This window comes from Ochlerotatus camptorhynchus, unplaced genomic scaffold (assembly GCF_037179485.1).
Source record: "Ochlerotatus camptorhynchus isolate MF236.1 unplaced genomic scaffold, CSIRO-AGI_Acam_v1.1 ptg000017l, whole genome shotgun sequence".
Taxonomy (NCBI): Eukaryota; Metazoa; Arthropoda; class Insecta; order Diptera; family Culicidae; genus Ochlerotatus; species Ochlerotatus camptorhynchus.
Window position 1 is genome coordinate 729,525 of NW_027040509.1, and position 21,113 is coordinate 750,637.

Here is a 21,113-nt window from a genome sequence, read left to right on the forward strand (position 1 = left end):
GTGATAAAATTATTGAAATTGGCCCAAGGGCAGCTGTTTTATTAGCGTTCAAAATCTTTCATAATTTTGTTACATGTTCCATTATCGGTTTTCACAAAGTCTACCCCCATATATAAATCACAGACGTAGTCCTGCGTCAAAATTTCAAGATCATGAATCATTGCCCATAACAAACAATAATGTAATGTTTTATTCTAATTAGAGCAGCTCGATTATAAAAATTTAGTTTTTTTTTTTGACAAATTGCCTGGAACCGATCAATATTTGATGGAAAAGTTTTGAACTAAATTCTGATTTTTGGGAAGTTTTGGCAACACATTATCAGCAGTTTGTGGAATATAGTAAACTTCTAGTTCGTCTTTAACAATGTCCTAAATTTCCCATCTCACTTTTCATGTGGCCGATGCCGTTTGGCCGAATGGATCATTTGGTCGAACGCCATTCGATGATTAATTTCTATATAAAAAAGTATAATTCGAACGAACTATAACTACTCGATCAACACAAGGCACAATGTCCTTAAACTATTAAATTCTGGTTTATCATTATTTGTTTGACTTCTGTGCTTCGTGGTTTCGGCATCCTTCGTCGTTCTGCCATCTTGTGGGTGCCAAGAAGTGAGGATTTAATTCCCACCACAGCCAGTGGAGCTTTTCGTGAAATTGAGATTTCCCTACTGTTGGTTTTGATTACATGTCTTCAGGAATTGAACAAACAGTGATGCAAAAATGGCAATACATTTAGCTTGGCTTACTTGTGAAGATTAGTCTTGTTTTCAGATAGCTATCCATAGAGGATTTTCAAACATTTTCTGAAAGGCCTTCCTATTTTATGATAGCAACAATTTATGGGCTTAAAAATGTCAAAACATTGCCTTCTCCAGTTAATGAAAGCATCTAGCTGAATTAGACCATATTTCTTTCAATTGTCCATTTGATTAAATGACGGTTTACTATTAACGTCGATTGTGGGTACAATGGTAGTCAATTTTCAAATCAGCCATTTAATTGCATTTATTTTTAAACGCATGCATGCGCGTTGCTTTTTTGTAGAAATCGGCAATTTATAATTTTTGTTTGAAGAGTTTCTTAAAATTTAAGATTTTATAAGATCTCATCAATAACGAAAGATGCTTGTTACGTTTTCTTTCAAAGCTAAGTGGACAAGTAAAAGCCAATAATAAAGAATCTTATCTATTTTACCCAAAGGATTTCATCTATCTTAAGTTAAACGTGAATACGGTGAAAATCAGAATTGCGTACAGTCACCCTAATCGTCAGTTCTGATTGAGCCTTCTTATGCTTTCACGATAAAAAAAATTATCTAGAATTTCAAGTGGCAACCCTTTCGCATCAACAACAACAATTCAAGAAAGCAACAAACGAACCTTTTCCAACTCCAAATCGAAAACAATCGATCAAAGGAAATTGACTGACCTCTGTCCGGCGTTTCTGTTTTTCCCTGAACCAAAAAAGGTAGTTTGTGTTTGTTGTCCCTGTGAATGCCACTCCAGATCGGTCCCGGTTTCTACTAATGGGTAATTTTTATTCATTAATGGAGGCACCGGGCAGTGCAGGTAGAAACTTTAACAGCAATTTCCCATCCGCTTGTTAACCTACCCCTTTTATTCCCGTTCGGGCTGGTAAGTGAATAAGGATTACTGGCTTGTTATTCCTGGCCATCCAGTTCCAGTTTTCGAGCCGATTGAGGTCAAAGGTTGCACGAAATCTACGACGCACAAAATCTGACCGATCGAATAACTCCGATCAATGACAAATTACCACTGCAATCTATCAACCCAATTTCCGATATTGACAGAACGAAGCGAATTTTCCAGGACACTCCGTTGTTTAATAAATGTTTGCCAATTTATCACCGATTCGATTGACCCCGATATTTGCTCATTCCGATGCAACAGCCTGTAGATGCTGCAGCCAGGATCGATGAGGAGATGGGGGAATGTTTAGTTCAAATTTAGCACAGCAGCAATGATTCGGTGAATTTAGCTCAACAAATACGGTTTGTGCAAATATTTGAATATAATTGATCAAATGGGCGTGATGCATTGTTTTGCTACGGCAGGGGAGAGCAGATTTGCAAAATACGCAACGGACCATGCTTGCGGTGAGAATATTTCCATTATATATCTGGTTATTAATTCGAGGATATTCATCAAATTGCATGGGAAAATGGTTTTATGGATTCTGAACGTAATCGCTATTTGAATCATCAAGCTCGCTAACTATCTTGACAGTTAGCGAGCTTACGTCAAGCACACTAAGCATATTACGTAACTGCTGTCCTCCTTCGAGTTTGTTCTTTCAAGAAGTTGAAAACATGCGACAATATTTTTGTTTGCGTGAAATTTAAAACTCCAATCCCCGGGATTAGACGGTATTATCTATTCATCGGGATGTCATATTTATAAGAATTATGGCTTTTTCTGTTACCTCTGCTGCTGCTGCTGCTGCTGCTTTTGTCACTTCTAGCGAGTGTCTTTGCCCAAAGAACCGTATCCTTTGGCACCCCTTTCATAAGAAACGAATGAAGCAGTTGTTCCTGCTTTACCTAACGGGTTGCTCCGTTCTGATTCAATATTGAAAATAGGAGATTATAGTCGGGCTTTTTAGATCTAAAGAAGAAACGACCTAGCTAACACAGTACTTGAATGGAAACGGTACAAAACTACCTCCCAGGATCGAAGGTGCAAATGAATTCAAATCGCATCTAATCAGGATAAATTGGTTTTCAATTGAAGACGGTGGCTGATTTATGGAACCACCACAACGCCGGAAAGAGAAGGTGAAGGTTTCGGTTGATTGCAATTAATGACGACATGGGTCGACACGGTAATGCGCTTAATTGTCGAGGATGTTTATCGGATTTGACAATGCGAGAAAGATGCAAATCGTTGCTTGCGAGATGTGATGGGGTTGTCGGAAGGAGATTTATAATTGATTCTCGAACTAATGGTTTGAAGTTTGAAGCTTTGCTCTTAATGAACATGCAAAGCAGCGGTGCGATCTTTAGTTGCTTTCTTCTTCCGCTAGCAATTTTCGTCTGATCCCGAATCGCTGTGGACACTTCATTCCTGATAATCAACATCTGACATGCAACAATGAAACTTGAAAACCCCCGTTTACTGCGCTGTCGTAACGTTGTCAGTGATTTGTGCTCTAGGCAACTTGAAGTGATAAGGCATATCAGTCATCATGGCGGTCATTTGGGCTCAATCTCAATAAATCACACTTAAGAATGTAGGAAACCTATTCATAAATGCCAATGGCGACTGTTGAAAACTGTCAACCGACTTAATACTTTTCTCTTATGAATTTATTGTAAACAATGCCTAGACAGCTAATGAAAAATTATCCTCCTTACTCTTCGCTCGCGTTTTTTTCCTATACTTAATACAATGCTTGCCATAGATTCTTAAGCTCCCGTTCCCCGCTTAGAGCATGATGTGACCTTCACAATGGTGTCCGCGAGTTTATTGAATTTAAATTCCTTTTAGTTCGTAACAGTGGCATGTGCACAGAGCAGCTCAGCGCGAAAAAATTTCCTTCGCTATGAACTGGTTCGTCGCGTGTCTTGGTTTTTGTCCACCTTCTAGCGGACAACACCTCGAAGGGGATGTAGCTCAGATGGTAGAGCGCTCGCTTAGCATGTGAGAGGTACGGGGATCGATGCCCCGCATCTCCAATAGTTCTTTTTTTTTTAAATTTCTTTAGCCAATGAACACACAGATTTATGTAGAGCAACTAACTATGGTAAACTAACCGTAATTTTCTCTTCTCTTTTTCTTTTCAGGTAATCTTCAAAGCAAAAATAGGCAAACACTGACAACCAGACGTCATTTAAAATAACAGTAAAATTAGAGCGAAACTTGAAAAACTAATGCAAATTTTACGTTCATCATCAAAGTTTTTGTAAATAGCAAGCTAGTTACTTTATAATTTTTAAACTCCTAAGAAATTACTGGGTGCGTATATATAGTTAGAAGTCTTTCAGGGAATTTATTAAAAAAAAAGTGTCTAATTTACAGAAAACTTGATTAAAAACCTTTGCATTGTAGCGGTCATTAATTATGTCACGCAAAATTAGCCCAAAATTTACCTCCCTCCCCCTCTGTCACATATTGTCACAATTTCTTGACAACCCTCTTGAAAATTACTTCACGTTATGATAACCCTCCCCCTAATTTATTTGGCAAGTAATTTTATTAATTTTGAACTAAAATATGATTTCGGTATCAATATTCGGCGACTGTGTTAGGGAAACCACTATTCCCATCACGGAAACGCCTCGTTTCTTTATGACAAAGCTACGCCATTAGAAAGCTAAGGCTTTTACCTATAAGGTCAATTCAAACTGGGAGCAGATCACAGTAGGCTGCGGTTGAAAATGGATGTTTTAATTTTTCCTGCAGGTTTTTTCTCCTCTAGCTTAACGTTTTCCATAAAAGTGTTTTTAATATTGTGTGAAACCTTAGTTCAAAATTGTGCACGAAGTTTGGAGTTGGAGATACGGAGGTCAAAGGCAAGGGAACTGCTTTCAAGTTCCACAATGCATTCAGAAATTGGCTACCGTGGCAGATGGACAAATTTTGAAAGGAGACCACGCAAGCTACAAACAACCAATTTCTCACTTCTGAATCACCAAGTCAATCAACGAACGTTGAAACTTAATCAAAAGTGAAGGATGGGTATTTAAAATAAATTCCAAAGAGTTTGGACCAGTTCATGTTGATCCCCGTGGACTGTCTACGACTGGTACTATTACGTAGAGAAGAAGGATGATTTGAGGAGAGTATATGAAAGCAGCTTGTTGCAGGTCCACTTGATTCCTTCGGTAAGAACTTTCCTTTTCATCTATTTATACTTCACTAATGGGTGTTTAATGTGTGTCATTATCAACATTAGTTTACCAAAATGATCCCTGCTGCAAACCTTTCCCCACATTCAACATAACAGTGATTTCTCGTGGAAGCGCAGAGAACTTCTCAGTTTGCTCCACAGCGAGTATCACGTCAACACATTCCTTCCCATTCCCTATTTGATCAGCATTCGGACACAGCCGGCGCTGGTATTGCTAAATATTAGATCTCCAGTTCTTACACATTGTGGATGAATGTTTCTTCCAAACAAAATCTGTTGGTTCTCTGTGTAATAGCAGCAACCGTGGGCGGTCAATTATCTCATGCTCAAGATACAGTTCAAAGTTGGAGCAATCCAATTTTTGCATGCAAATAGAAGAAAATAAAAATGTGGTTTTATAAATCACATATCCCTGTATCTTAAAAAAGTAGAAGGGTATGTGCCTAGGGGCACGAACGGAAGCTTGACGTAGGACCGCTGGTGGACGGAACAAATGTGAACATTTAGTTCTTTTAATTGATCAATCATCAATTATCTTAACTCTATCCGTTTTTTATTTGTAAGCGTATCAAATTTCTAGTATTTATTTCAAAGAGAAAGTTGATGAAGATAATCCAAGGGACCGTCGACTTGAGTATTTTCGATTCATCTACCCGACTTTAAAAGGTGTATTTTGATTTTTTTTTTGTTATTTATGAAGTTTTGTGCATTTTGGTATTAAAGTGTATTCAATTCACCCCTCACAGGATTTCCTTCCGAATTATATGAATGGGGCGGGGTGGAAAGTATCGTTTGTGCAGAATATGTAAAAAAGGAGGGACTTCGAGAGATTGAACTCGTGAGAGCTAATTTGCTCACAAATTTGATTTTATTGGCTTTCTGGGGACTGAATATACACCCAAAGCGAATTATTCCCACTTCTCTCAAATTCTATATGGATGTTTAACACTTCCTACCAGCTTGTTCTGGAAAATGGTCGGACGATGATTAATCTAACAAATACATTCGGGCCTACAATTCCACACCTTCTATAGAGTCCAGGTTGAGCCTTGATAGCTAGCTGCTTGCGGGAACTGATGACCTTGACAAATGTCCAAATAATACTCTTTAAATAAATTTTCGTGGCCCTGAAAAGGACCGTTTTGTAGTGATGGTTGAGTAATTCTGAGCTGGGTGTTCAACACGGATGAGGCTGTCGAGCTGTATGTCGTTTGGAGCGAGGGTGACACGCATGGCATAGATGACCGACCCGCAGCGACTCACGAAGAGCTACTGATTCCGATCCATAGCATAGCGGTGCAGCTTCTTCCTCCTTTGATGGTTGCTTATGTGGGCTCTGCAGCTCGCTGCTTGCAGGCAGCCTTTCGTTGTTACTGGAGAACAATTTTCAACGCCACTCGCCGAAAGCACTGCTACTGCTGCTACTAATTTCGACAACCGAACACCACCACACAGTGGTGTGGTCATTGGGAGCGTGTGGTTCTGAGTATGGCGATGAGTGTGCAAAATATTACGGAATTCCATCATCCCTATTCGCACGCGCCCGAGGATCGGAGGCGAATGCCACTTCGACTTGTTTCGTCTACTTACTACTCTCTGACGACTGTGCTGGGGAAGCAGCATATGCATGTAGGTAATTGGTGGATTTGTTAGTTAATTCGACGCTTTTGGACAATGCTGGACATTTACCAGTTTTCAATAGTTTCTTGTTGAAAATCAACACTCGGAAGCATTGTTATCGATGCGTAGCCATATTTCTGATCGATTGGTGATAAAATTATTGAAATTGGACCAGGGGCAGCTGAGTTATTCACGTTCAAAATCTTTCTTAATTTGTTACATGTTCCATTTTCGGTTTTCACAAAGTGTACCCCCATATAGAAATCAAAGACGTAGTCCTACGTCAAAAATCACATGAAAAACCATAATACCCGAATATCACTGAAAAGGTTAGGGCTTTCAATTGGCAGATTAAAAATGTTTAGCAGCCATATTGGATTTTTAAATTAAATTGCGATTTTCATGAGGTTTTCATTAGCATTTAAACATAATTATTTTTATGAATCAAGAATACCCAAAAATGTATCACTTTTAAAAACTTTTAGAGCCCCTGATTACTGAGGGGTCCATCAATTTAACCTTTGACGATCGATTTTGCTAGTTTTATAACTAGAACTTCTGAATGAGTACAAAACAAATGTGAATGAGAGCCTCGTGCATTACAGGGTGACCAGTGAACCGGGAAATTGGAAAATAAACCTGGAAAAACCCCTCGTTTCAAAATATGGGAAAAATAAGATTCTGTACTTCGAAAAATTTCGAGATCCTTGAGTTGGACTAGATTTTTAGGATAAAGCATTTTGATCAACAATTACGAGAATTTTGATGAAAATTGGAATGTTGAGAAGATTTCAGGACACTAAGAGAGTTTTAGCTACAACTCGATGGCAATTGTGTGAGTTCAGAATAAAATTGTTAAGACGTTATGTAAAAAAATCCATGCCGATTGTGAAGAGGATTGCCAGGATTAGCAAAAATTATCGAGCGAGAAGAGTTTTAAAAGAATGTATCGCCAGTTATCCGACAACGTTCTACTAGAAATCATAATAAAATAAGGCAACTCAAGTTATCGACGTCAAAATCTCCAAATAATGGTGCAAGGCAAAGTTCGAGTGGTAAGATACGTCATTTTAAACTGCCCGAATGATGTAATCCATTTCAAGGAAATCTCGAAAATAATCGCTAGAATATTCTAAGGAGAATTGCAAGTAAATTTTCTGAAGAATTCAGAGGCAAACTACAAGATAATTATGAGAACAATTTCCATTAAATTCGGAGGCAAACTGTATGGGAATTCTTTGGAGAATTCAAGCGAATTTTAAGTAAAATTATTGAACGAAGATTAAATGGAATAATAATTAAAAATTCAATGAAATCATTTTTATAGTGTTCTGCAGAGAATTTCTGGATTGTATACTGACTTTATACATTAAGGGACTTCCATAGATAATATTTGATTTATTTTTTTTTTGAATTCTGAAAAGAACGTTTTCTAGAGGAATTCCAAAGGAAATTCTTAAGAACATTCCAATAAAATCATGTAAATATGAGTTCTGAGCGTTTGTGATCCCGAATGAGAAATATTGTTTTCTCCGATTTCAACCGTGATGAATAATTATGACGAAATCCAAAATATGAGCGGTGCAAACGCAGATACGTAGCGAGGAAGGCCACCATAACGGGTGAAATTAGGCTTGATTTCATGATTTCGGAGTGTATTTTTTTTTAAACAAACCCGCTAACCCGTAGTTCAATCAGTGGCGTCGCCTTAACCTCAATCTACCTGTGCACCAACTCTTAAAACATAAACAATTATCAAAATATTGCTTGCAATGGATAGATATCGAGTTAACTAGAAGATTTAGTGTGTTTTCCAACCGATTCGAGTATGAATATGGCATTAAATCTGTTTTTGAAGGTTGGTGCACAAGGAAAAAGTGACATTACGCGACGCCACTGAGTTCAATAATTCCTGTTCCATTTGGTTGTGAGATTGAACGTTTATTCGTTTATTACAAAAGCAATTACGCCCAATTCACCAATCGCTCCATAAACGGTACAGTGTTCAATCGGCTGCCGACAGAAGCAGGCCACTCTCGATGTGTGTTACGCGATCGTCTATTTACTCGGCAACAACCATTGTTGTGGTTCTCCTCATTGTTCTTCATGAGCAGTTCGTCGTCGACTTTGGAATGCAACCGTTTCGTGGTGAGTGTGTGAGTGCTGATCACGTTTTGCGTCCATTGCTGCAATGCAAGCACTCTGCCCCCCGTTGTCGATACTGCCATACAATGAAACCACTGGAAGCGACTCCCGTTTTGATGGAGGAGGCTTATTGGATAGCAGAAGATAAAGTGTTTGTTGTGTTGTACCTTATGAATATAGTTTTAAGATGTTTTTTATAGTGAACTCTGAATCAAATAAATTAATGAACAACAACCAATCGCTCCGGAATGAATAAAAAAAACTTCGGGAAATGGGTCTAATGTTGGCCTGTGGATCTAAAGATTGGGCCCATCGATGAAAATCTCCTGTTCTTCCATATTTCTAAAAACAATATGTCATCTGGACAATACATAGATATTGGTAGTTGCTAGTTAAACATTATAAAAAATTGTTTACCTTCGCTATATATGTATCTTCCCAATATTAGAGACACTTGGGCCGATTTGAAACCACAATTTTTTTCCTTCATTTCATAATTTGACAAAGCTGTCATTTAGAACTTGTTTAACTCTAGTATGTTTTGTGAAAATTTAATTTCTTGCTCCTGCACTTTGTATAGTTACTTTATAATCGGCCTGAAGTTGGTTCAAACAAGTTCTGAAACGTTGGATCAAATAAGAATCGTGTCATTCTTAATTGGGGAATTTTATTGATTAGCCGAAATTTGGGATAGGTAGTTTGAACCTCTATAGTCGACATTTACTTCATCAGGTCTCAAATATTTACTTAGCAGCATTCTGCTTCGCAGAGTTTCCCCTCGTATACACCCCATAAATTCTCGTTTTAGAATTTAATCATCGCTGAAGTTAAGTTCATTTTATAAAAGCATTGGAACTCTGTGTATTACTATTGTGAAGTTCTCTTCAAAATGCTGCGGAAAGTTTCTTGGATTTTTTTTTTAATTATTCGTATTTCTCTAAAAAAAACCCCTCCGAATGCTTATGGAATAAGCTTTGGAATTCTCCCGAATGACTTTTCATAATGGCCTTTAAATGACTCTTAAATCCTTAGAAGCCTCGGTGCAGTGGTTAACATCCATACCTCTCACGACAAAGTAACGAGTTCAAATCTCATCCCCGGACAAGTCACGAATGACCCAAGAGTGTTGAACTGACCATGAAAAAAAAGAACCCAAGAAGTCTTTCTTGGTATTTCTTGAAACTATATTCAGAATTCACTTAGAATTATCTCGGAAATTCTTCTGAAATGATCATCAGGCTTATTTTCGGAATGTCCTCAGATTTTCCTTAGAGCTCTTCACAGTGTAGACAATCGGAAATTTGTACGGACCGTATACAATCCCCCCCCCCCCCCCCATACAGTCATCATAATTATCTCGGAGTTCTCCTTAAAATTCATGTCATTTTCCCCACGATCCCCCCTTCTCAGAATCACGTAGGAATTTTTTTTTGGAGTTTCCTTCACAACTTCTTTTGAAATCTTCTAAAATAACATAAGAATTTAATTTACAACCTCCTTTCTTCTCTACAGAAATCCCTCCGTATTCATCTAAAAATTTAGTAGGAGAATAATTTTGAAATTCTTCTCAGAACTTCTCCATGCAAATTACGTTGGAATCCTCAATATTTCTTTGAAATCAACACTTTGATTCCCTTTATTTTTTTTTCTTAAAATTCCAGGCTTTATCCTCAGGATGCTATAAAATCTTTTGTATTTTTTTCTAACCCTTAGAAGTCTTTCAAGTCTCAGAGACTTGACAATTATGACTTATTATTGAAGAAACGTTATAGTGTAAGACTCTGCATAAAGATCAAGGTCTCAGAATCTTGGGAATCTTCTTAAATCGCATTTTTTTTTTAATATTTATGTTAGTACAGATCTCCAACAAGATTCTCTAAATCTCAGCTGTGTCAATCATGGCAAGACAACCAGAAATACCTGTAAAGTCGGGATTTCATTTTCACCAGGAAAAACCGAGATAAAGACAGCAATTTTAATAACCTAACAGGAAAATAACAGTTTATGATTTTCACTTAAGTCATATTGGCACTTGTTTCAAAACTAAAAATATAAAAAAAAAACATTTATTTAATACAAAAACTTATAGGGACGGTCCCAAAGAAGGGGGATCTGACTGTGTGCGACAATTGGCGAGGCATCATGTTACTGTGTATTGTTCTCAAAGTTCTGTGCAAAGTTATCCTGAATCGGATACAGGAGAAGATCGACGCGACTCTCCGACGGCAGCAGGCAGGATTCCGTGTGGACCATATTGTCACGCTCCGCATTATCCTGGAGCAGGTCAATGAATTCCAAGAGTCCCTTTATTTGGTATTCATTGACTACGAAAAAGCTTTCGACCGTCTCAATCACGAGAATCTGTAGGGCGCCCTGAGACGCAAGGGAGTCCCGCATAAAATCGTCAACCTCATCGGCGCAGTATGAGGCTTTCACGTGCAGAGTTCTGCATAACGGAGCCTTGTCCGACCCTATCCGGGTAGTCGCTGGTGTGAGACAAGGATGTATACTATCACCGCTACTGTTTCTCATCGTAATCGACGAGATCATGGTAGGTGCAATTGACCGTGTACCAAACCGTGGGCTGCTTTGGCAGCCTATCACCATGGAGCATCTCAACAACTTCGATTTGGCTGATGATGTTGCTCTACTAGCACAACGGCGCTCTGACATGCAGAGTAAGCTCAATGACCTAGCCGAACGCTCCTCTGCGGTGGGTCTCACCATCAACGTCAACAAGACCAAATCGTTGGATATCAACACGGGCAACCCTTCCAACTTTACGGTAGCGGGGCAAGCAGTGGAGAAGGTCGAAAGTTTCCAATATCTTGGCAGCCAAATAGCGTCGGACGGCGGGACCAAGAGCGACATAGGTGCATGAATCAAGAAGGCTAGGGCTTGCGAGTTTACGAAACGTATGGAGATCCAACCAGACAAGTCAACGCACCAAAATCCGAATTTTCAACTCGAACGTGAAATCTGTGTTGTTATACGCCAGCGAGACGTGGTGTGTATCAGCGGAGAACACTCAAAAGCTGCAGGTCTTCATCAACCGATGCCTGCGGTATATAATTCGTGCCTAATGTGGCTGGTGGCCTCATAACTGGATCTCGAATGCCGAGCTCCATCGTCAATGTCATCAGAAGCCGATAGCAACAGAAATTCGAGAGCGAAAGTGGAGGTGGGTCGGCCACACACTTCGACGGGGCGGGAACGAAATCTGCAAGCAAGCGCTGGATTGAAATCCGGCAGGACATCACAGCAGAGGCAGACCCAGGGGCTCATGGCGGCGGAGCCTCAATAAGGAAATTATAAAAAAATATTTTCGGTACGTTTTTATTTTTCTAAAAATATTGGGAAAAATTATCAAAAATCCAAGAAAATCAGTTTCTTCCTTAGATTTTTGTCAAAAATTACATGCAAAAAAAATTTTTCTATCCTATCATGAAAAAAAATTGGACTCTCAGAAAAACCGAAAAGTTGATGTTTTGTGGTTTTTTGAGTCAAACTTTATGCCATAATGACTTATAAAACATGTTTTTGCACGTGAATTTTCTTTAAAAAATTAGAAAAAATGTGTTTTTTTTTAGATTTTTTATATTTTTTTTCAATATTTTTAGAAAAATCAAAACGTAATTATTTTTTTCGAAGCGGTGAACTTCCCCTTAAGCAAGTCGATAGAAATCTGACCTGGGCCCAGGTCAAGGCAAAAGCGAGCAGCCGCCCAGGATGGAAGTCTTTCACGTTGGCCCTTTGCACCACTGGTGGTGCACAGGACCCTTAAGTAAGTAAGTAAAAACTTATAGGCAAATTGCAAATTGAACAGAATTAACCTAACGTTATTATTTAGCTCATTTATCGTTATTATTTATTTTTTCGAATCAATATATGCAAGGCAAAATGTAAAACTCACTAATTTTAAAACAAATAAAACAGTTTCCCTTAAGAAGATGTTAACCGGCATCGAAACGTTGGACAAAATTTACCCGTTTGTTCTAAATTAAAAAGACTGCTTAGTCGAATACCACCAAAATCATCACTACAGTCGAATTTCCATTCATAAAAATTTAAAGTTTCTTCAGAAATTCATTGAAATGTTTAATTCTCCTGAATTATAATAGAATATTGCTTAAGCTTGTATTTTGAAGCCCCTCCACAATCGTGAAAAATTTTCTTCAGATTACCTAAAAATTCAATTTTAAATTTAAATTTACCTAGTTGAAAAGAACTGTCATAATTTAAAAAACACGACCGTAGATTTGACGTAGGATTACGTGCTTGGTATCAGTATTCAGCGACTGTGTTAGGGAAACCACCTTTTTCCATCACGCAAAGGCCACGTTTTCTGTTGACAAAATTACGCATTTTCGTGCACAAAATTTTTGGTTTATTCAATAGATAATAAAAAAAAAGCAAAAATTCAATGGAGGAATTTCTTGCTAAAATTTTCCAATCGCGAGATATTCGCGATCAATCCTATAAATTCACTTTTTTTTTCTAGCGTCCTGGATAAAACCTTACCTTAATTCGAAGTGTTTCTGGTTAATTGACAAGGTCATGTGGTATTCGGTCATTGCGATCATTGTTATGTATACTGTTACGCATTTGACCACAAACGTTTGGTTGCTGGGTACATTATCAAAGAGCTTTGGGGGGGGGGGGGGTGATGTGGCTGGCAGCAAGGCGAGCGAACGTTCAATGAAAATTAATTCTTAAGCAACAATAATTTATGGTGATCCTGAAAAGAACCGATTTGTCGTGATGGTTAGGTAACGCTGAGCTATTAGGGTGTTCAACACATATGGGGCTGTCGAGCTGTATGTACGACTCACGAAGAGCTACTGAATCCGATCAGTAGTGGTGCACCTTCTTCGGTGAATGGACGCTCATGTGGGCTGCATATCGCTGCTTGCGTGCCGCCTTTCGTTGTCTACTAGAGTACATTGTTCAAAGCCATGCGTCGAAAACACTGCTACTGATGGCCACCGACCGGACACCACCACACCGGTGATTGAATAAGCACCGTACGGCGAGAACGAATGGACTTCGATTTTGAAGTCTGTGGTAGGGAAATTACTTTTTGCAGGCCATCTGTACTAATTTTGATCCCCATTGCAACAGTTGCACATTTGACCTATTGAAAAATGATGAAGTGTTCATTTTAGCAGATTCGTAGAACAATTTCCAATCGATTGGCTTGTTTAAAATTAAAATCCATCCGCTATTGACAGAGTTATAAGTGGTCAAAACCTGGGCACTTTTCGTAACGCAGTTGACTTTGTTTTTTTTTTATTGCACCCCGAATATGTTACCGAAAGACGTAATCCTACGTAAAAAAAATGTCTAGAGCAGATTATAAAGGTTTTTTGCGATGGAAATATAGATTTAAATTCAAAAAAATGTGGCATCACTGTCCTGTAAGCTTTCAGACGAGCCTAGGAAATTTTAGTGTATATTATTGATAATCCTATACTATGGAATGCATTGAGTGTAATTCCAAGTTCGAAAATAATCTGAAGGCATGGTTGTTGATAGACAACAAGACATCGGAAAAGCAACAACCTTCAGATAGTCTCTGAAACATTGGCCTCCTATAACAGGCTCTCAAATGGACTAATTTGCATATTCCAACCATCTCTTGGCCCGTTTCCCTTCCTATGGTGTAACCCGAAATCGTTTCGAAAACCTGCAAAGTCTTCTTCTTCGTCTGTCTCGCAGTACTACCAGTACTAGCAAACCGTTAGCTGTCTCGCGCAGAATGACGCGAATTCCGGGTCTGCTTTTGGGGTCCTCCTTTTCTTCTGTCAGTCCCATATCGGAACACGTACCTACGTTCTCATTTCGCGATTTGCGATTTTCTTTTCTTTTCAAATGGCCCTGCTGCACATATAGAGCAGGAAAAAAGTACCGGCACGTCGCGTCTGAATGTGTGTCATGAGGATATCCTTTCTTCGTCAAGGTTTTCGAACTACACGAACGAGGGGTTCATCGATCGGCAGTAGCTGCTTTACGAACTTTGCGCGCGTTGGATCCCTTGCGATTGCTTGGCAGCGAATGGCCCAACTACCTGAGTTTACCTCGAGCCAAAAAAAATCAGATCAACGTAAACGAGAACGAGGGGGACCCTCTGCAAAAACACGGAAATACACAAAACAAGACAAAACAATAACAATTGAGGGATTTTCTTCCGTGCCCCTGTAGCTTAGCTGTGTTGCCACGCTGCTCAATTTCATTCCGGACGCAGGGTAGTTTTTGCTGATTCAGGACTACAACTGTCTTCGGTGTTGATATTGCTATTATTACCGCAGGATAGAGGTTGTCCTCGAAATTGGCAAAAGAAATGGAAAACAGAAAAAAAAATGATGATTCAAGGTGATACTTCTGCTGACGACCCTTTGTATACGGTTTTTCCTTGGGGAATGAAAACATCACGTCGTACGTGCTAATGATGAGAGCATATCATCCCCTCCCTTAAATGTATCCCGTAATTTTCTGCCCGCCAAGAGGGGATTTGAACTCATCTTCGTTCTTTAGCATCATTACCGTTATTATTTCACTTAATTTCGTGACTCATTTCTGTCAATCGCGCTGCTGGAAGAGGTGGAGGATGATGTTATCGATTTTTTGGACGTGACAAACGAAATGAACTTGCTCCGCCGAGGACTGGGGAAGACACTGAATAAAGTGGGAATTCTACGGTCTACCGAAGTTTTCGCCGATAATAAAACGCTAGGAAGCACGGAACAGAATGGTGTGGGTGTAAATTTTCCCCCGAGGATTACGACAATGGGTGTTGCAAATTTTCCTTTTTCATCGTCGACTCGCTCCAGCGATTATGATGATGATTGCCGCCGACACATACAACAAGATGGGAGGGAATATTTTCGCACCCTGCCACGATCTATCTGTGGCACGTTTACTTTCGATGGATTTCTGTACCGGCTACGGAAAATCCGGCGGGAAATTTGCGCGGCAAGATAGCACTCACTAATGGATTTATGTCATTAGAATTTAGGTTAATGGGGCGTCGTGCAATATCGGATACCGAGTGATGGAATTTGGGTCAGCAGGGAGATAAAGGTATTTGATTGCTCGAGGGAAGATGGTATCTAGACTGGGAGTGTGATTGGTGGATGGAAACTTTTTTTGCGAATTAGGTTTGCAACTGTTACGTGAGAGTGCTACCGAAGGTTTTCCATTTTAAGAGTGTTTATGGGGACTACACCCAAAAATTTTACGAGCAAATTGCAATGCAATTGCAAATATGCTAGAACTGTCATAACTCCGTAACGTGGGTAGATCACCTTTTCGTGGTACGTTACGGGATGTAAGATCTACCACCGATTCCTAGTCATGACTACTTCAAACTAGGGGAACAGGAATATTTCAGTAATCAAAGGAACACATCTTAGTCCTTGTTACTTTTTATGCCTTGTTGATAGTGACAAGACTTGGCTTTGTCCACCGAGGATGATCTTGAAACAAGGAAAAAATGAGCTAGTTAGTCTTCATCAATTTGATTCCTAATTTTCTATTCGTTGTTCCCTAGTTTGAAGTGGTTAAGGCTAAGGTTCTGATGCATGGTCATTATCGGCGTCATTCCTTAATGTTGTTGCCAAGGAATCCAATTTTGAGTCCGCCTTTGGAGGGTGTTTCAACACTTCGAAGGATATAAAGAGCGGGACCTTTCAATTAGAGTCGGATCCTTGCGATAAATGCAAGAATTGAATACTTCATCATTTCTCAATAGTGATGGAGTAATACGACATGCACTAAACTAAGGACACGGGATATACTACAATAGATAAAATTACTGGTCGCAGTGGTGTTAGGTCCCGAACAGAGGAAAAAACTTCGTAATCTCTGAACAGATTTTTTATCTATCCATCTCAAAAACCGAAAACTCCTCAAGTTTTGATGAGGATTTTGAAAAATTTTCTATGTTCTGAAGTTATTTTGAATTGAAACGATTGACATTTGCGCATTGAGAGTTAATAAATTAAAATAATGTCATGATAGTGACGCCCGAGTTTCCAAGCGAGACTTTTTTCAGATTCATTATACCGTAATATGAATATATCAAACATTTGAGCGCATGCGGCTCTTATGGGTCAATTTTGACTTATATTACTTTTTTTTTTTAAACTTGTAATGCCTCCAAAGTGTTTGTCATAACAATTAAATGTAGGGTAAGTAAGCCAGCTTTTTGTCCTTGTGGTCCTCCAATGTACCCTATCTTAAATTTTATATTTTTAAATTATTTTCCAAATTTAATTCGATACAAAGTTAAAAGATATATTTTACCCTTGAAAATTTATTTCAAATTCGATTTAGACCAAAGGGCCAAACAGTGGACCATTAGTGCCAACAATGGTACACAAACCTTATTTTAATTTACTTTTGAATCACAGAGGCGTCACTAGTAATTTATTGATACACATATTCCCATACCGGGGTTTAGCCCCTAGTGACACCTCTGTAATTTTCAAAATCAAACTTTAAAATATCTTATTGTTATGAGTATTTATCAGAAACGCTTCAGAGGTGTAAATAATTCAATATATGAAGTCAATGAACATACTTGGAGATGCTTAACGTCAAATAGTTGTTTTAGAGTGGATATTTTATACGATAGATGAGGAAATTAAAGTATAGAGTTGATAGTTCCGTTATAGTACGGCAGTATGAAAATTGTAGTGCGCTAACGACGTGGCCAAAAACTCTAGAGCCTTGGGCATATTTTCTACACCTCTACGGCTATCGACAAAGTTGCTCGGTTTACAAATCACCAACTTTTAAAGAGACACTGTGAATCTGTTTGGACATATTCGATACTATAGACAATAATTATCCCAGTCATGGTTGATCTAGTAGAATAAATCATCTGAACTTCAGGGCAATTTTGAGAACCTAGAGCATCTGGTATACATGGCAATAGTTTGTGCATGATCCACATAGACACTGTGAATCTGTCTAGAAGTATTACGATACTACAGACATTGTCCTTGACTCGGTTGATCTAGTAGATCAAATTATCTGAACTCCAGGAAGATTTGCAGAACCTAGAACATCTGGATTACTCGGAAATAGGTCGAGCATGATATATATAGTAACTATGAATCTGTTTGGACATAGTTCGATACTACAGATATTGTCTCAGTCTTTTTTGATCTAGTAGTAAAAACAACTGATCTCCAGGACGATTTGGAGAACCTAGAACAACTGGTATAGATGGCAATAGGATCATGCATGATCCACATAGACACTTTGAATATGATTGGACATACGATTGGACATATGATTGGACGTAATTCAGCTTAGACGTAAATCATGGAACGTAAACAAACATGGCATGTAAAATTAAGTGTCCTGAAACTGAAACATATGCAACTCGACGAAAAGTATGTTTGATTGAATTGATTTTCTCGTCCTTTTCAACTGATTCTTATGTCAAAAGGGCCGCTTGCATGTGTCAGTCTCAGGGAACTGAAATTTACATGTCTTTTTCGTAGTGTGTAGTAGAACAAATCAACTGATGTCCTGGGCGATTTGGAGAACCTAGAATTTCCGGTAATAAGTCGTTCGTGATCCACAAAGTCACATATATACGATTCGGTTATGATTTGACAACGAAAAATTCTATGTTCATATTCGAATGAAAAAAACGAATGTCTTTGAAAATGTCTCACATGATATTTGGACAGACCCCAAGGAATATCCGTGTAAATCCGGAACCGTTAATCCGACGTGTCCAACAAGTGTGGTTCATGGAAATCTGATAATTTCACCACCATTTACTGGGTGGTTGGTTTGGATCGGTAAAAAATTGAGAAAACTAGAGCCGAATTAACAACAACAAGAATGTAATAATAAAAATAGTATTTTTAGGTAATGAAAACAGTTTTTATTTCGTCGTGGAGTAGTATTTGAAGCCGCGGATTTTTTTTTTTAGAAATTACGAATTTCGTGGATCAAATTTAGAAATACTTTTAACAGCCCTGAAACTGTTCAGGTCTGATTCACTTCATATTCAAGTGATTCCAAACTTTTCAAGCCTGATTTACCATATTCAAGTGATTCCAAAACTGTCAGGACTGATTCACTTAATATTCAAGCGATTTCAAACTTCTCCGATCCAAGGCATTTCAAATTTTTGCATGCACACTAGCGCTACGTAGTGACATAATTCCGAAATGAACTTAGCACTATCTGCTCAGCTATGACCTTCTGAACAAGTTTGCTGACTCGAACTTTCTAGGTGGTCGGGATCACGAGATAAAATTATTTCAAAAATGCTCATAGTGAGAGAATTCCGAACTATACCCACCACTTTCCGGTCGCCCTTGATTAGGTAGGTTAGGTTACTTTATCAAAGATACTTTCAGCCATTGCACAGTGGTCCAGAATGCAGATTTAGGTGGATGATATGTTTTGAGCCTGAAATTGAAATTTTAGACTAAGAGTCTCTTCTACAAAGTTGTTCCTTATAGTTAGGCCCTCATTTTTATGACAATGAATTCTAGGGTGCTTCCTATTATCATTAAAATCAAAAATCTAACTTTTTTGTTTGAATAAATTAAGGTATACATTCTTAGGCAAAGTTATAGCTGAGCTAATTTCAAGCAACTTTGTTGAAAATAACGTTTTTGTATCTCTTAAATTGGGCGATTTAGAGTTATTTTGTTGAATTGAGTTAGGGTGGCTCTAAAAAAAATAGTTGTTTTGCTTTAGTTTTCTTCTGTTTGCCCTAACCAGAGATATTAACATTTGAAAAGTGCATATTTTTAGTATAAAAACGTCAATAACTCTTGATCGGCGAAAGATATTGACAAGCTTTGTGCAGCAAAAATTTGCGCCTTCTTAAGATCTAAAAGTTATTTCAAGACACCTTTGCTGAGAAATTCGAAGAAAACTAAAGCAAAACAACTATTTTTTTTAGAGCCACCCTAACTTAATTCAAGAAAATAGATCTAAATCGGCCAATTTAAGAGATACAAAAAAGTTATTTTCAACAAAGTTGCTTGAAATTAGCTCAGCTATAAGTTTGCCTAAGAATGTATACGTTAATTTATTCAAACAAAAAAGTTAGATTTTTGATTTTAATGATAATAGGAATCACCCTAGAATTCATTGTCATAAAAATAAGGGCCTAACTATAAGGAACAACTTTGTAGAAAAGACTATTAGTCTAAATTTTCAATTTCAGGCTCAAAACATATCATTCCATCTAAATATGCATTCTGGACCACTGTGCATTGGCTGGTTCGTCTCTGAGGATTCCGAGGCGGTCTTCGGGGAGGAAGATAGGGCCCCAGAAGGTGGTTGTTTAAAACAGAGCATACAACACTGTCTAATTTGCTGTCCGGAAGGGTCAATGGTTGTTTGTGGGTGGGTTCTGATTATTCAGTAGGTCTGTTTTTATGTACATAATTAATAATTACATTCAGTTCGAGTTCACAATACTTAAGTATGCTAGTAGCTACCTATCTACATTCCTCAAGGAACAATCAACAAATGTCCAAAAATTTCCCGAATTCAGCGTGAAACATTACTCGTTTGTTCCATCTCATCTCTCTTAACTCTTGACTGAAAATAAACAAAGAAGGCTCGTGAACCTTCAAGTTGAAAGAAACCGCTCTTATCATCAGCCACAAAGCAGCTTTTAGCTGCTTTGAAGAGTTTTGAATCTTCAATTGAAGAATATCTTCGATATTCTTTACCTTAACCTTCATCCGCTCTATAATGATTTGGCTGCACCAATCCCAGATTATTTTTGACCTCGTGCATTGCTTGATCCGATGTTCATTATTATCAGGCAAACCACATTTTTCACGATTAGTTGATGCAATATGGCCAATATTGTAAAGCTTGAGCTTTTCTTTATTTGGAACAAGATCGTTTACAAAAACGAACAATTTCGCACGGTCTTGAAGAGGCAGGAAAGTTAAAACATAAGTTCTCCCATACGATCACCCAATTAAATTGGATTTTGTTTTCTACTGCAGGCACATGATTATTCCTATCAATAAAGAAATCATACAAAAGCTTTGTTGTTTCAAGATTATAATTGCTCTTTATCAAGACTCCTTCCTCTATCCACTCCCTAGCATTTCTAGTAAGTTTTCCTCTGATTCGATCATTAATGAGATAACTTTCTTCAAAATTATCCCCATTACTATCATGATGGTAAAAAATATTTCTCAAGAATAATGCCTTTGGCTTAGCAAGGTGGAGTTCTCCTTTTAAATAATCCATGTACAATTGATTCCTGTTCAGTTTAAAAATTAAGCTGTTCCAAATAAACTTCCCGCAGGCGGACTTTATCTGTCCTAGATGTCGATTTGATACTACGCTCAAAAATATTCAATACACGAACATTGTGGATTTGTAGAATTGCTTTAATACTCGAAACCAACCTCCCATAGTTTGAATCCACCATAGAAGTCCAGCTCCTTTCAATACAAACCCCTA

General features: G+C 38.2%; 1 protein-coding gene and 1 non-coding gene across 2 annotated transcripts in view; both read left to right on the forward strand.

Moving 5' to 3' along the window:
• The window catches only part of CenG1A (Centaurin-gamma-1A), a 462,307-nt gene that overhangs the window by 161,784 nt on the left and 279,410 nt on the right, over positions 1 to 21,113 (forward strand). The gene's annotated exons all lie outside the window — the stretch shown is intronic.
• TRNAA-AGC (transfer RNA alanine (anticodon AGC)) lies at positions 3,630 to 3,702 on the forward strand. Its single transcript has one exon. It is a non-coding gene; the product is annotated as a tRNA-Ala (tRNA).